This window comes from Crocuta crocuta, unplaced genomic scaffold, assembly GCF_008692635.1.
Source record: "Crocuta crocuta isolate KB4526 unplaced genomic scaffold, BGI_CrCroc_1.0 scaffold408, whole genome shotgun sequence".
Classification (NCBI taxonomy): Eukaryota; Metazoa; Chordata; class Mammalia; order Carnivora; family Hyaenidae; genus Crocuta; species Crocuta crocuta.
In genome coordinates, this window is record NW_027527444.1 from 1,951,649 (window position 1) to 1,966,259 (window position 14,611).

Below are 14,611 nucleotides of genomic sequence, written 5' to 3' on the forward strand. Positions count from 1 at the left end.
AAGGAATTGAGAGTCATTACATAATATTGATGAGAAAAATTAAGATCAGCTTGATGAATTAAATTACCCAAGGTCACTCAGCATGTCAATGCAAGAGACAGGAGGAGAGCTCAGGATGTAGCACAGCTTAATGGTCTTGTCCCTAAATCATGCTGTTATGACTCTGGACCATATGCCATTGCTTTGCTCTTTTATCTGGATTGAAAAAGTGCAGATTTTTCCAACACTTTATTTGTCTCCTTTGCCAGAGTTAAGCATCCTGATTACTGTCCATTGATCATGCTCCCATTTGCTAATGTTCCTGAATATTGTGGCCTTACAGAGAGGCCCTACCTCAGACACATGGTTACCTAATAAGAGGAACCCAGGATGATTCCTCTTCACTCTGGATGCTATACTTCTACTGATACCATCTAAGGGCAGATTAGATTTTGTGGTTGATTAATATTCAGCTAAATGTCAACCAAATTCCACATGTCTACAACTATGCCTTTATAATTCTAGAGAAGCGGTGCATTTTTCAACTTGAACATTGATTCTAAAAGCAATAACTCCTTATCCTGATGTTAAAAATAATGGACCAATGACAAAAGCCAAGAGTTATTCTTTACTATGTTCTCAGAACTTTAAACATCATGCTTTATAAGCATTAACTCACTTCATCTTCATAAAAATCTCTTGAGTTGGCAACCATTATTTTTGCTAATGTACAGATGAGGAAACTGAGGCCAGGCAAGGTTCAAGGCCACACAACCTGGAAGGACTAATATCAGAATTCAAACCAAGGGGGTCTGGCTATAGAGACCACAGCCCCTGGATGCTGCTTAGTGAGGATTCATGGTATGTCTAGCTTTTTCTTGCCCTGCAATGGGTCTGAGAAATGGTGGATTTACCGAAATTTTATAAATGAGGTGGGAATTGAACTATTGAACAAGAGCCCTGCAAAGACACAAATGTAGGCTTACAATAATTGGTAATACAGAATCAAGGTTAATGTCTTGTCCCTAAATCCCCAACTAGTGGATTCCAAGTCTGTTATCTCCATCGACTACATAGACCAGAAGGACTCATAAGGTGCCAGGCAGTGTGTTGAGTGCTGGGGACTGGAGTGCTGGCTCCTTCTTACCTCCCAGCCAGTGAGGGCACACACTTGCACTGTTACCTTGCACTTTGGATGTGTTTCAAAGCAGCGTGTGTTACGTGTGTTTTGAGATGTTTTGGTGCACCATGGATACAGCTGATTTGAAGACAGAAAACAGGGTGCAGGGTTGTCAAAGCAGGACATCTGCTTCCTTACCCCGAGGAGGGAGTCGGGGAGAGTGTCTGTCTGTCTGAGGTGGACAGTAGAACAGAAAGAGGAAAGTGTAGGACATTCTGTCCCCCAGCTTAGAATGCAATGGCATTGCCCATTTTTAGGCGTGGTCCATTCAATGTCAGGTGCTGTCCAATCACACTGGCCACTCTTCCCTAGGAAGGCATGAGCGAGCTGATGGAGAGAGCAAGACAGTGGGAAGGAGAGTAGAATCTTCCCTTCTCAGTAGAGGAAAGACAGCAGATGCACCAATAGAGGAAAGACAGAAGACCTGAGCTCCTCACGGCCTCCACCAGCAACCAGGGATGAGACTATAAGGCAGTCTGTTTGTCTACTATCTCCTAGGGAGCCCGGACTATCTTCTAGATTTATAAGGCCCTCCATGGTCCTTGGAGGGGGCCTCTGTATTAGAAATATCTGTCAAAAATCATTACATCAGGTTGTTGGATGTCAGTACCAATGGAGAATCCAGCAGATAGATCCCCACTCAGGGTTGGACGGGGGCTTCAGCTTTAGCTGCTTCTCAGCACGAAGCCCCTTGAGTGGTCTGGAATCAAGATGGCCAATTTCCTGACTGAACATCATAAACACTTTTCACCGTCTTCTTGTTCTGTGGTGACGGTCTCCATGGAGCTGTCTTGTGAGTGTCTGTTTCTACTGTCATAAAACCATAATTTACAATCCATTTGGGATCGCCACCAAATTAGGTATTCCTGTGATTATTACTGGAATTGGTCACCCTTGACATAATATGGAGAAAGTAGCCAGTGGTTAAAAAGCATGTTTCCTATTTATCATTTGAATAGCTTATTTGTCTTCCCCTAATTACCCCTGGAACACTCAGTTCTTGGACTCCAGGAAATATCTGGTTCACAGGGTTAAATAACAATTTTTTTAGGGCCTTTATTAGCTTTCCTTTTTTCCCTTCTCCTTTTTCTCCTTCTTTTTAAAAAAATTTTGACAGGGCATAAAATGAACTTGCTAATTAGTTTTCTCTTCCTGACTTGCATTATCTTATTGCTTTAATTTGTCTCCAGTGAGACCAGCCAGATGTGTCAGGCCCACATCATTATGTCTCAAGACCCAATATTCAAAAAACCTTTAAGACTATATGCAGTTTAGGTGGCCCTTCAGCCAGTAGTGTAACCTTAGCCAGGTGGATGGCCTCTCTCACTGCATGTGCACAAAGACAAGATGGCGGTATTTATCTCTAGAACCCCTCCACCTACAGCTTCTAAGAACAGACTCTCCCAGACTTGCCTGGAATATCCGTTTACAAAATTACCTAACGAGTCCAAAGTAGAATCGGGGAAGAGGTCTAGTTTCCATGTATTGCATTTAATAAGCACACCAAGTGGCTCTTATCAGGGAAATTTTGGAAAACTTGATCCAAGAAGATGACTCTAGGCTAGGTGATTCTTTTAACCCTAGAGCTCAAGAACTACTACCCTAGAAGAAAATGGTAATAACTACAAACCTATAGGTAAGTCAGTATTAGACCACATCTATAATAAGATTTTGTACCACTACACACAGCCTTTTTTCCTACCTGGAAGCATATAATGTTAGCTATTTATAGCTGGAAGACTATCTTTTAGGTCATCTAGTCCATTCTCAATAATGTAGAAACTTTTTTTTAAGGAAAAAAAAAATCTCACCATGCTCCTCACCCTCAAGTAAAAGGTCTGCCATCTCCAGTTGAGAAAATCAGAGCTAGCTTAATGATCCCAAAATCATCAGACCAACTGATATAGTTTATATAAGATGTAGATGCTGGGGCCTCATCAGATACCCACTTTATCATGATATTCAAGGATGAGGCTTGGGGATCTGATTTTAACACAGAAGAGTGAGATAATCAGTCAAATTCAAGAACCACTGATCTCTTCCACTCTTGTTCAACAGATGAGTGAGCTCAGCAATAGAGTCAAAGTGACTCACCAAATCAAATTTGTGGGAGGCCTTCAACTTGTCAGCTGAAGTCTGCTTTGTGTGAATCACATTATAAATTCTCTTGTCTCTCAACAGGTCTGCTGGGATGGTCCCATCACCCTGAGTAGGAGAAGAAATTTGGAGGTTAGAGAAATTTACTTAGCAATGATTCAAATTGCTCATCAACACGGCCATCCATCACCTCTCCCCACGTGTCAATCAAGATCAGTTCTCAGACAATGGATTGTAATCTCTGACCACAGGCAAAAGACAAAGATTGGGTTTGGGGAGGAGGGAGTGTAAGACTGGTTTAGTGAGTTAATAATGAAGTCCTCAGGACAAGTCAACATGAAAATGCAGTATGGGCAACTCATAAACCACTAACACCTAGGTTTGTCATTGTTTTCTTTATCTACAATTAGAGTAGCTAGCTTCCAGAATGATTCCAACAATTCTCATGTCCCAGTCTCCCTTCCCCTACCTGCCATATTGAATAGGAATGGCCAGTAAGCAAGAGGGCATTGTGGAGGTGATGGGTTGGGATTTCCAGGAAGGCATTGCGGCTTCTACTTTGCTCTCTCTTGGATCACTGCTCTGGGGAAAACAAGCCACAACATTGTGAAGACACTTAAGATGTCCTGTGGAGAGATTCTCAAGGTGAGGAACTTAGGCCTCCCACTGGTAGTCAGCATGCCTGGCCAGGAATGTGAGTGAGCCATCTTGGCAGAGCCTTCACATGATTCAACTGACATAAACTCATGATAGTCCTTGTGCCGCAAAGCCCCGCTGAACTGTGGGATAATAAACGTTTATTGCTTTAACTCTGAGTATAGGGTGGTTTGTTATGCAGTAACATATAATTAACACAAGTCTATTGAGGGATTATCCCATGGATATGAGACACTTGTCACATTTGTTAAGATATCATCATGACTTGTTCATGTTAAAGATTTAGGAGAAGCCCGGACGATGAGGAACATAGGCTGAAAAGTCAAGGCAAGGGAGGCACACTACCAACAGCCAGGAGACTTTCCTTCCGTGACATTTCATATCATCTTTTATGATTGGAAATAGTGCATGAAACACCACTTTAAAGGAAGAGTGTGAGTGAGAGCAAGAGAGAGTGTCCCTCTCCCTGGGGGAAGCAAGTTTAAATTCATTTTCTTTCTTTCTCTGGTCTAAGCCCCAAAACTCTCCCTTTCATGAATCAAATGTGACTCTGCTATTACTATAGGGTAGTAAGGGGAACACTGTGCTATCTGAACAGAATGGAAAAGCACGTTTCTTTGTCCAGTGGCCGAGAGCCCCGAGACCAGACAGGATAACACCTTGCTGACAAAGAAGAGAGTTCTGTCACTGCCCGGAGCTATTCTTCAACCAGTCACCATGACGTGACTTCCATATTCTTTGCCACATCTTGGTAACTTTTTTCTTTTTTACTCTGTTAATAGTAATTACTATTCTGTTTTGTAATTTTTATTATTATTACTATTACTGCCATAAGCAGTTATCAGAGACTTGGTGGCTTACACCAACACAAATTTATTTTCTTATAGTCCTGCAGCTCAGAATCCTACATGGGTGTTTACAAGGCTGATACCTCCTGGGTTCCCTAGGGTGGGATGTTTCTTTGCCTGTTTTCAGCTCCTAGAGGCACCCACACTTCTTGGCTTGTGGTCCCTTCCTTCACCCTCAAAGCTGCAGTGTTGCATCTCTTCAAACACACCTGGGAACAATTCTCTGCTTTTAAAGACCCTGGTGATGACATTGGGCCCACCCAGATAATTAATCCAGGCTACTCTCCCATCTCCAGACCCTTAACTTCATCGCATGTGTGGCATGTAAGACAACATAATCACAGGTTCTGCGGGTTACAAATTGGACATCTTTGGGGTAATAATTCTGCCCTCTACAGGTATTTTTCTTTTAACTGGAAAACTGTTAATGATAGAGTATTAATCAAGCTATCTCCTTTTGGGACCATCTCTTTCCTCCAAAGTTAAATCCATGGTCTTATCTCAGGCTGTTCATTCTCCCGCTGGGGAGGGGGGTAAGTGTCACGACTGACACCTGGAATGGGGTGGTATAGGCAGCTGGGAGTTGACACGCAGCTGTCTTCTCTTTCCCCATCACCCCCATCGATGGCGTCTGCTGTTCCCAGTGACTCCACTGCAGTTTCCCTCAAGAATCACCCTTCCATATCCCACGTATTTGAGGAAAGGCATCCTGAGATCGAACTGCTCTTTGTACAAACCGGTTTGCTGCCCCACCTTGTGTATCCCGAGACCCCTGTCCTCCACCTCGGAGCAGCTGCAGGATTCCTTGCGGAAGCTGGCCTGCTTCTTTTTGACTTTCCACCCAGTATTCCTCTTGGTGGACACTTGGGTTTCCTCTGCCTCCGTTCCTCTGCCCACTTCTCATTATCCACAATTTTCTTATTTTGTTATTTATTTATTTAAAATTTTTAAATGTGTATTTATTTTTGAGAAAGAGACAGAGCACAAGTGGGGAATGGGCAGAGAGAGAGAGGGAGACACAATCCGAAGCAGGCTCCATGCTCTGAACTGTCAGCACAGAGCCCGATGCGGGGCTCAAATCTTGAAATCATGACCTGAGCCGAAGTCGGATGCTTAACCTACTGAGCTACCCAGGTGCGTCTTATTTTGTTATTTATTACCTTATATTGCATTCTCTTTTATCTGTGGATTTATGAAGGCTTTATTGCTTTACTGACATTTGGGAGCAGAGTGAAATAAATACATGCCAATCCAACATGCAGACTTTGGAGTTTTGCCTGGAGTTTTGTGGATTCTTAAACTCATAAGCAGGGAGGTAATAGGCGAGGAACATGAGCTGTCAAGAGACGGTGGTTTTCAGCCCAGCTCTTTCCTGCTTTGTCCTAAAGCCCTGTGTAGGAATGATGTGTGGCTGTCACATCTGGATCTAGCCACCACCTCCCTGCTGCCACTTAGCATCTCTGAGTTCACATCACCCCCCTGCACAAAACCATTCTGTAGCTTCCCATCAGCCTTGTGCTAAAACTCCAATCTTTAATGTGGCCTTGGAGGCTCTAGGTGGCTTGGCTTCTGTCATTTCTCACTTCCTCTCCTGTGACCCACCCACTTGTGTGTTCTGTTCCTGCATCATGGGTTTGTTTTGGCTCCTCCCAGATCCCCCTCTTCCCAGACCCTTCCCTTTCTGCTTCTGGCCAACTCCTAGTCATCCTTCCTGCCCCTCTGCAATGCCTATTCTGGCCACTGAGTCCAAGTCAGGATCACCTACCATCATGCCTTACGAAGGAAAATGGGAGTTTCCAAAGGAGTATCAGAAAGCAGTCAGTGTCTGCCTCACTGGTAATCAACGTGGCAGAGGCCACGGCTGATCTGTTCGCTGGCGTGTGCACCCACAGCCCCTGGCATAGGGTTTAGCACAGAGCAATCAATCAGTTGTATGTTATGGACATGATTGGCCGTTTCTTCGCCTGTAAGTGGCTTGCTGTGAGGCTGCACTCAGAGGCAGATATAAAATGCTTTGAAGCATTTCACATGCGATAGCATACGAAGCAATATTCATATTCTCAGGTGCTCAGGAATTCACACCATAGAAAGCTTCCTTGATCCTTGTCTCTGTTTCTCATCAATGTCCTCTGTGACTCATCAGCAGAAAACAAAGGAGCAGAGGGCAAAAGAAGAGAATGTGTCACTTCACTTGTTCATCTCTCCAGAAGGCCCCGACATGTGGGGCTATGGTTCTCTGAAAGTGAGAGCCCAAATGCTGTTGCTCAGCCCAGAGCCTGACTTGGGAAGTTGGCCAATGGCATGGAACAGCCATCTCCTTGCTGGCCTCCTGGCTTGAGGGAGAACATCGTCCTCCATTTTCCTCTGTTGTTGCAGGAGCCAACAAGGTCCCACGCCATCTGCTATCTGAGCACACCCCAGACTGAATTAGTGGCTTCTCCTCAGAAGGTCACCTCAGCTCAGCCAATGCTATAATTGGAAATCAGGGGGCTCCCTCCGACTGGACTGTGTTCTGATTCTTGCCTTTGGGGAAATAATTGAAGAAGAAGCATTTGGCCTGAGTTCTAATCCACCCTATGTGGAGCCAGGGGCATGCATGAGGATGGGCTAGAGCCTCATTCAGAAGTTGGGAGTGGACCCACATGCAGGGATGATGACCTAAGCAGAAGAAGCTGTCCAGCCAATAAAACAGGGCCTTTCTCATTTTACTTCGTAAAGACATTTGTTTGGACAGACGGTTTCTACCAGGTAGTGTTAAGAAGTCCATTTGGTATGGGCTGCCTGACGCCATTAATTTCATAAGTATTGCCATTTTTAAGGTATTTTTATCGGTGGAGTTTCCTTTCTTTTAACCTTTTTATTCTGAAATAACTTCAGACTTGCAGAGAGTTCTAAAAATAGTACAGAGTTTCCTTATACTCTGTGTCCAGCTCCCCCTTCCGTCATTATTGTAGATGATCATAGAGCAGTGCTCAAAACTAAGAAACTAACAGTGCCACTGAGTGGAATATGGAACTTGGTGTTTTCACTAGTGTCCTTTGTTTGGTCTCCTTACAATCTGTGACTGCTCCTCAGAATCTCCTTGACTTCCAGGCCTTTACTATTTTGGAAGAGTACTGGTGAGGTGTTTGAGTTTTTCTGATGTTTCTCATGCTCAGATTGAGACTATGCCTTAGTAGGAAGGATATTGCTGAGGTGTTCTGTCCTTCTCAGGAAACCGCATCAGACGGCACAATATGTTGATAGATGTTACTGGCGATGTTAGCCTTGGTCCTTTGGCCAAAGTGGTGTCTGCCCTGATTCTCTGCTATAAAGTTAGTCTTTTATCCTAAATATTTTGGGGAAGATACTTTGGGATTCTGCACACATTCTGTTTCATCATAAAGTTTCACTCATGTGCTTTTGTCTTTACCAGTGGATCTTGCCTTTACCAATATTACTGTGTTGTTCTAATGGTGACTTCTTGTCTCTTTCTTTCTTAACTAGAATTCTGCTGTATGGAAGAACTGCCACTTCATTCATCTGTTTCTTCAGTTATTTATTTCTATCAGTGGGAACTCATGGATATTCATCTTATTCTTTGAGTTATAAACCAATACTGTTATTTATTTTACTTATTTATGTGTTCAACTTGTTCGGACTCTGGCCTTTGGGAGCTGTTTTCCCTTCTGGTTTGTGCTTTTTCATTCATTGCTTCCTCATTTTCTAGCTCGGCAAGATGCTCGAGGGTCATCTTGTATTTTCTTTGTTTCAATCTTGGAATCAACCACTTCAACCAAAGAGCCCTGGTTCCATTTTTGTTCTGGGTGTTTTTCATTTTGTCTGTGTGTGTGTTTGTGTGTGTGTGTGTGTGTGTGTGTGTGTGTGTGTGTGTGTTTCGTTTTGAGAATAGTATTTAGAAGCCAAGTCATGGGTGATAATTGTGCTCATTGAGACTGGGGTGTGTCATTGCTGCTTCTAGCTGCCCTCAGTGAATGTAGCTGAGAGTATATGTATTCCTATAACACACACATGCACACACTCTATTCATGCCCCCAACTACTTTTCAGAGTATGTATTAAAATAAAATTATAAGTCCACATTGATACCTTCAGCTCCAATGCAGCACCATAGAATTTTTCTAGGCTTCTCTATTTTCCTTATTTGTAAACTCTTTCTCCAACAGCAAGACCCTTCATTCTCATTATCTACAATATATTTTATTTATTCAACTCTATACCACAGAGCATTGCAGAATTCATAACCCCACGGGACTTCCTTTTATTTTAAAATCTATAAACATTCTTTATCTTTTCTAAATCTATTGTTTTTTATCTTTCTGTCTCTGTCAAGATTATTTTCAAATTAGAATCTCTAAGTGTTGATCACTCACATGTGCATCTCATTTTATAACATTTGTTTTTGCTCTTCTGTCCTGCTTTTCTGTGTGTTTTGCTGTATCTCACTCTTACCCTATTTGAAAATGCTTCTCATAAAAGCTTTCACTTAGTCTCTGGGGTGTGTGTGGTTGTTCTTTGTTTATTCTCATGAATATAGCTTCTTGGAAACTCCTTTGTTGTATATGTCTAGTCATAAGCTATTACTTTCTTTGTCCCTCAAAACCAAGTTCTTTGATGGGGTGCCTGGGTGGCTCAGTCAGTTGAGCATCCGACTTCAGCTTAGTTCATGATCTCACGGTTTGTGAGTTCGAGCCCCATGTTGGGCTCTGTGCTGACAGCTCAGAGCCTGGAGCCTGCTTGCGATTCTGTGTCTCCCTCTCTCTCTGTCCCTTTCCCGTTCATGTTCTGTTTCTCTCTGTCTCAATAAAAAAACACAAAACTAAACTAATTTCTTTGATTTTTTACCCAGCCTCTCCTCATATGTCTCCTATTTCTTCTAAGAAGGAGATGTAATGAAAACATATGACTTGTCTCAAATCTCTGATGACATTTCTAGGAGAACTTCTCCACTCCCACGCCATGTAAGATTCTGTTGAAGCCAGATGGCCTTGGGAATGTTAGTGATGAGTTGACATGGAAAATATATTTATAATTTCTGAAAAACATATTTACAGTTGGACCAAGGTCTATGGGAAATATTGTCTTAGTTATGTATATAGAAGGAGGTGCTTTCAACAACCAAAGGTCATTCATGAGGAAATGATAACCTCTTCAAGTATATCCAAAAGTATGTTATACTTACTTTAATTAATTAATTTTATTAATTTAATTAATTAAATTTAAAAAATTTAATTTTTAATAGCAAATTAATAATTTGCTAGTAGTTAGAAAATAATCAGCAGTCACTAAAAAGCCAACACTGCATTTCTTATCCGAAAGTTTAAATGGAAAAAACCCTGAGGTTTTTTTCCAACTAAGAGAATCTGGACCTTCCCACGTCGACCTGTGGGGGATCCAAGTTTATTGAACTCACCACCATCTTGTTATGTGTCCCCAGTGGGCTACACGCTCTCTTTGTTACCATCTGGAAGCACCCCATTCCCATACATGAGAGCTCAGGCATTCATCTGGGTCACAATTTATCCTAAAGCATAACATTTTCACATTCAATTAATATTATCGGTTTGTCATTTATTCACCCAGTGATTCCACTTTGTTATTTGTTGGGGGTTTTGTTTAGCCTCATTATGATCTTTGAGGGACTATTTTCCCCCTCTGTGTTCCCATCCTCCATACTTATTGATGAACACCTCTGTTGGAGAAGTTTAATGTAGCTCCCGGGGCTCTGTCATGCCGTTTTGGGTTAGTAATGAGAGCAGAGGCAGACAAATTAGGGAAGCTTTGGCGTTTGTGAAATACAGCCCATCTTTTCCCTCTTCTTCAATGTGGGGAACCAGATAAGCTGCTGTTGACTCTTCCACTGCTCTCTGGAGGGATGGTAGCTCCTCTGCCTTTCCCCCAGAGAGGTGTAAAATATTGACTCTCTCTGCAATCTATGTGCCACTCAACCTCTCCTAGAAAGAGATGGTATTCCACTGAGGGACAGGGTCAGTGAACAGAAATCTCAGGATCAGTGGGTGAGCAGGACAGTCCCCATGCAGGCCCACCTGTCCAGAGCCCAGTGAAAACAAGCGACCCTGAAGAATTCAGCTGAGTGAGCATGAGACCTCTCCTCTAGCTGCTCCAAGTTTATGTGCTCCGTCACCCCAGTTTCTCAGACCTTCACCGAAGGACTCAACTTAGTCTCTGTTAACGTAGTCCTAATAAACTGCCTTACCTGGTTTCACGGTCTGAATCAGAGATTTGGGGGGAATTGAAGAAACACTTGCCCAGCCTCATCACTGGAAGCCTGTGAACTTGAACAAACAATTCCAGCAGACTGGACGTTGGGCTCCTCACCTGTAAGTGGAGGGCTTGGATTGGAGGACTGCAGGATCCCTCCAGTGTAAACCCGTGTTTTTCTGAATTTTGTAAATGCTTTCAGGGCTCACTCCAGAGCTGGGCCCTGTTCGTGGACACTGGTGGATGGGGCAAGACCTGTGGACGGAGAAACTCAACAGAGCAATGAAACAAAAAGCATTTCTCGTCACCAGGACCACAGGTCATCCAAACGTCAGGTCATCGGGGGAGAAGAGACCCACTGAAACAAGGACAGAGGAAGGCATGGAAAGAAAAGGATCACCCAAGAGAGAAGGTCCTTGCTACCCAGGGGAAGAACTCTGGGATCCGCCTGGTTTGGTAAACACTCACGCCTCTGAGAGCCATCACGGGGCAGAGAGCAACACCGTTTAACTTCCTTAGTCTCTTCTGGGGAGATTCTCCTTCTCTAAAGTGCCCGACTCAGAAGACCAGCAGGCTTCCCAGAAAATGCCTGGGCTCCTCTGTCTGGGCTGCTGCATGAACCGCCTGGAAGAATGGCTTCTCAATGAAACCCGCAGGCAGCTGGATCCGGGATGCCCGAATGCTGAATGTTAGGTAAGGAAGGAATTTTGACATTGGATCCTTCTTCTGGAAGGCAATATAGAAATGAGACAGTAGGAAGATCTGGTCTTACATTGGTGTTTGTTATTTCCATCTCCAGGAAGCACAAAGGCGGCTCACTGCCAGGTCCGCATGAGGAGCCCGGACGATGGCCATCCTCCCCTTACGTGCTTGCTGCGGGCTGGAGATTGGTGCTGAACCTCGGGTGCTCTGAGCTTCCGGGATGGGGAGGGTCATCCTGGGGCAGAGCCAGGAAACATGTTAAGAGGGAGATAGAATATATGTGGATCATCAGAAGAGTCACTTAAGTTTTATCTTTTCCTGACAATAGAGGAAAGAAGGGCAGTTAGAGGCCAGAAAAGACAAGAAACAAAATAAGAAGGGAATGGAAGTGATAAAGACCACAGAGACCAAGCTGAGGATACGGCAGGGAAGAGACTCCTTGCCTTCTTTTAGAGCTGGGCTCATGGGATACCCATGGGACCCAGGATGTCCTGGATTTAGTGGTTTTGATGGTCTCAGTTGTGTCCACGACCTAACTAGTATAATGAGTCCACAGAAATAACTCAAATTAAGAAGGAACCTCAGTCTTTGGTTGGATGGGGGCTTCCAGGAAAAGGCAAGGAAAGTTCAGGAGCCCTGAGGGGTTCAATGTGCCTAGCAGGCTGGCGGGGGTGTCAGGCGCCCTCTTCCAAGGTGCTACTCTCCGCTGCACACCCTGCCCCTCCTCTCCTGTGACTGGCCCAGGGCTGTGACACCGTGTCCCCATCACCTCTCAGATGCCATGTCNCCCTCTGACCACTCCAGGGGCTCTCTCTGAGTTCCTGGTCACTGCGACCTAAGCTTTTTGTGATCATTTCCCATGTGAATTATGCGTCTGTGTCTATGTTCTAAGCTTCTTGAGAACAGTTGGGCTTCTGTGTCTGGAGCTAGAAGACACTGGACACTCAGGACGGAACCATCTTAGGCAGGTGCTGGGAGCCGCGCGGGCCTCGCTGGGTGACAGTCACAGCGAGGTGATGGGAGCATTTGCACAGCTCCTGCCATGAGAAACGAAGACTGGTGTCTCCTTCTGCCACTACTGGCTCGTGTTGGAAATGAGGCTGCTGGTATTGACCAGGCCTCACAATTTTCCAAATCAGACTGATATTCCCCACACAGATTCCTCAGAAGGAAAAGCATATTCCTGCCTTTTCAAAAGAGATTTTAGATGAAAGCACTGCGGACGATTGTCAAAAGGCTCTTCCTATGGGCCTTGCAGATCCAAGACTTAGATAATTTAGGGGTTTAAGAACACAAGAGTTACAGTTGAGCCTGGCCCCCCGAGACAAAGAGCCTAATTTAGAGTTAAGGACATATACCCACCCCCATCCAATTGTTTCTGCTTGGAGCACTGACCCCCAAGGCATCTTGTGATCAGTATTGGAGTAACTTATTCTGGCCTTGAATATGCTGATTGCTCCCTGTGAAGGAACCAATTGTAGGAACTTCTGCTTTTGTGATTATGGGAGCTAACATTGTGTTTCCTGAAAGACCTGTTTTTCTTAATACTTCCCCTTAAACAAGCTATTGACCCCTGCTCACAAAGAACTAACTTCACCCTTTTTATGCTAAAAACATTGTCTTGTGTGCTAAAGACACCTCCCTTCCCCATAGGATAAGCATCTAAATCACCTACCTCAATCGCTATTGATAAAGATTATGCATGAGTCTTCTATAAATCTATGTTCTGGGAAATTCTTACATATCAAAGAAATTTGTCATCAGAAATCATTATCTAAGGCAAATGCCACTTCTGTGCTGTCCCCCAAACACTATAAAATTGAGCCCCAGTCAGAGCAGAGATGCCTGCCTGGTGACCAGGCTTCTCCTGGCTCTCTCACCCCTCCTTCACTGACACCGTCCACCCTGCAGGGACTGCTGGACCCGGCCGGAGCGGCCCCCGGCAGTCAGTGGTGACCACAAGTACCTTTTGTCCGATGTATTAGGGGACTTCCTAAGGTGGTCTTGATTAATGGCTGGGTCAGGTTTAGAATTCAGATGCCTGCTTCATTCTTTAAGAATATTTGGATTCGAGGGGCACTTGGGTGGCTCAGGCAGCTAAGTGACAGACTTCGGCTCAGGTCATGATCTTACAGCGTGAGTTCGAGCCTTGCATCGGACTCTGTGCTGACAGCTCAGAGCCTGGAACCTGCTTTGAATTCTGTGTCTCCCTCTGTCTATGCTCCTTCCCCACTCTCATTCTGTCTCTCTCTCTCTTTCTCTCTCAAAAATAAATAAACACTAAAAAAAAAAAAAAAGAATATTTGGATTCTAGACAGCAAAGACTCTCTCAAACTCCAAATTCCCCACCACTAAAGCAATGCCTTATAAATTATCTTTTATGGCAGGATGAAATGTGGAGTGTGGGCATTTATTAGCAAGTCTGGGAGGAAGAGGGATGATATGTTTTCTTCATCTGTCAAATGGGAATCATCCTAACTCATAGGATGGTAGTGAGGATTCAGAATTAGTGCTCACACAGAGCCAAATGTGTAGTAAACAGCCTGCAGATGTTAGCTATGAATAATAATGATTTATTCAGGAATCTCTAGACCCACCTCTAGCAAAGTGTAAATGTTAGGTTTTCCATAATAGTACATGTCTAGTTGAAAGTGTAAGTGAGCTCTATCAGGTTGCCAGCCAAATACTATCTACACTGAACTGGTAGGTAATACTGGACATGGCCTTGACCATTTGTCTCATTGAGAAAACTCAGAGCAAGGATGGATTGTGAAAAAGAAAATCTGGCTATGTAATAATAGAAACACGTTGTTAGGCTTCGTTCAGACTCTCAGGACAGACACGTCCACAGAAGACCTTTAGCAATATATCCCCACCTGGAGCCACTCACAGGGCTCTGTGATCCACCACCGAGACTCAAAACATGC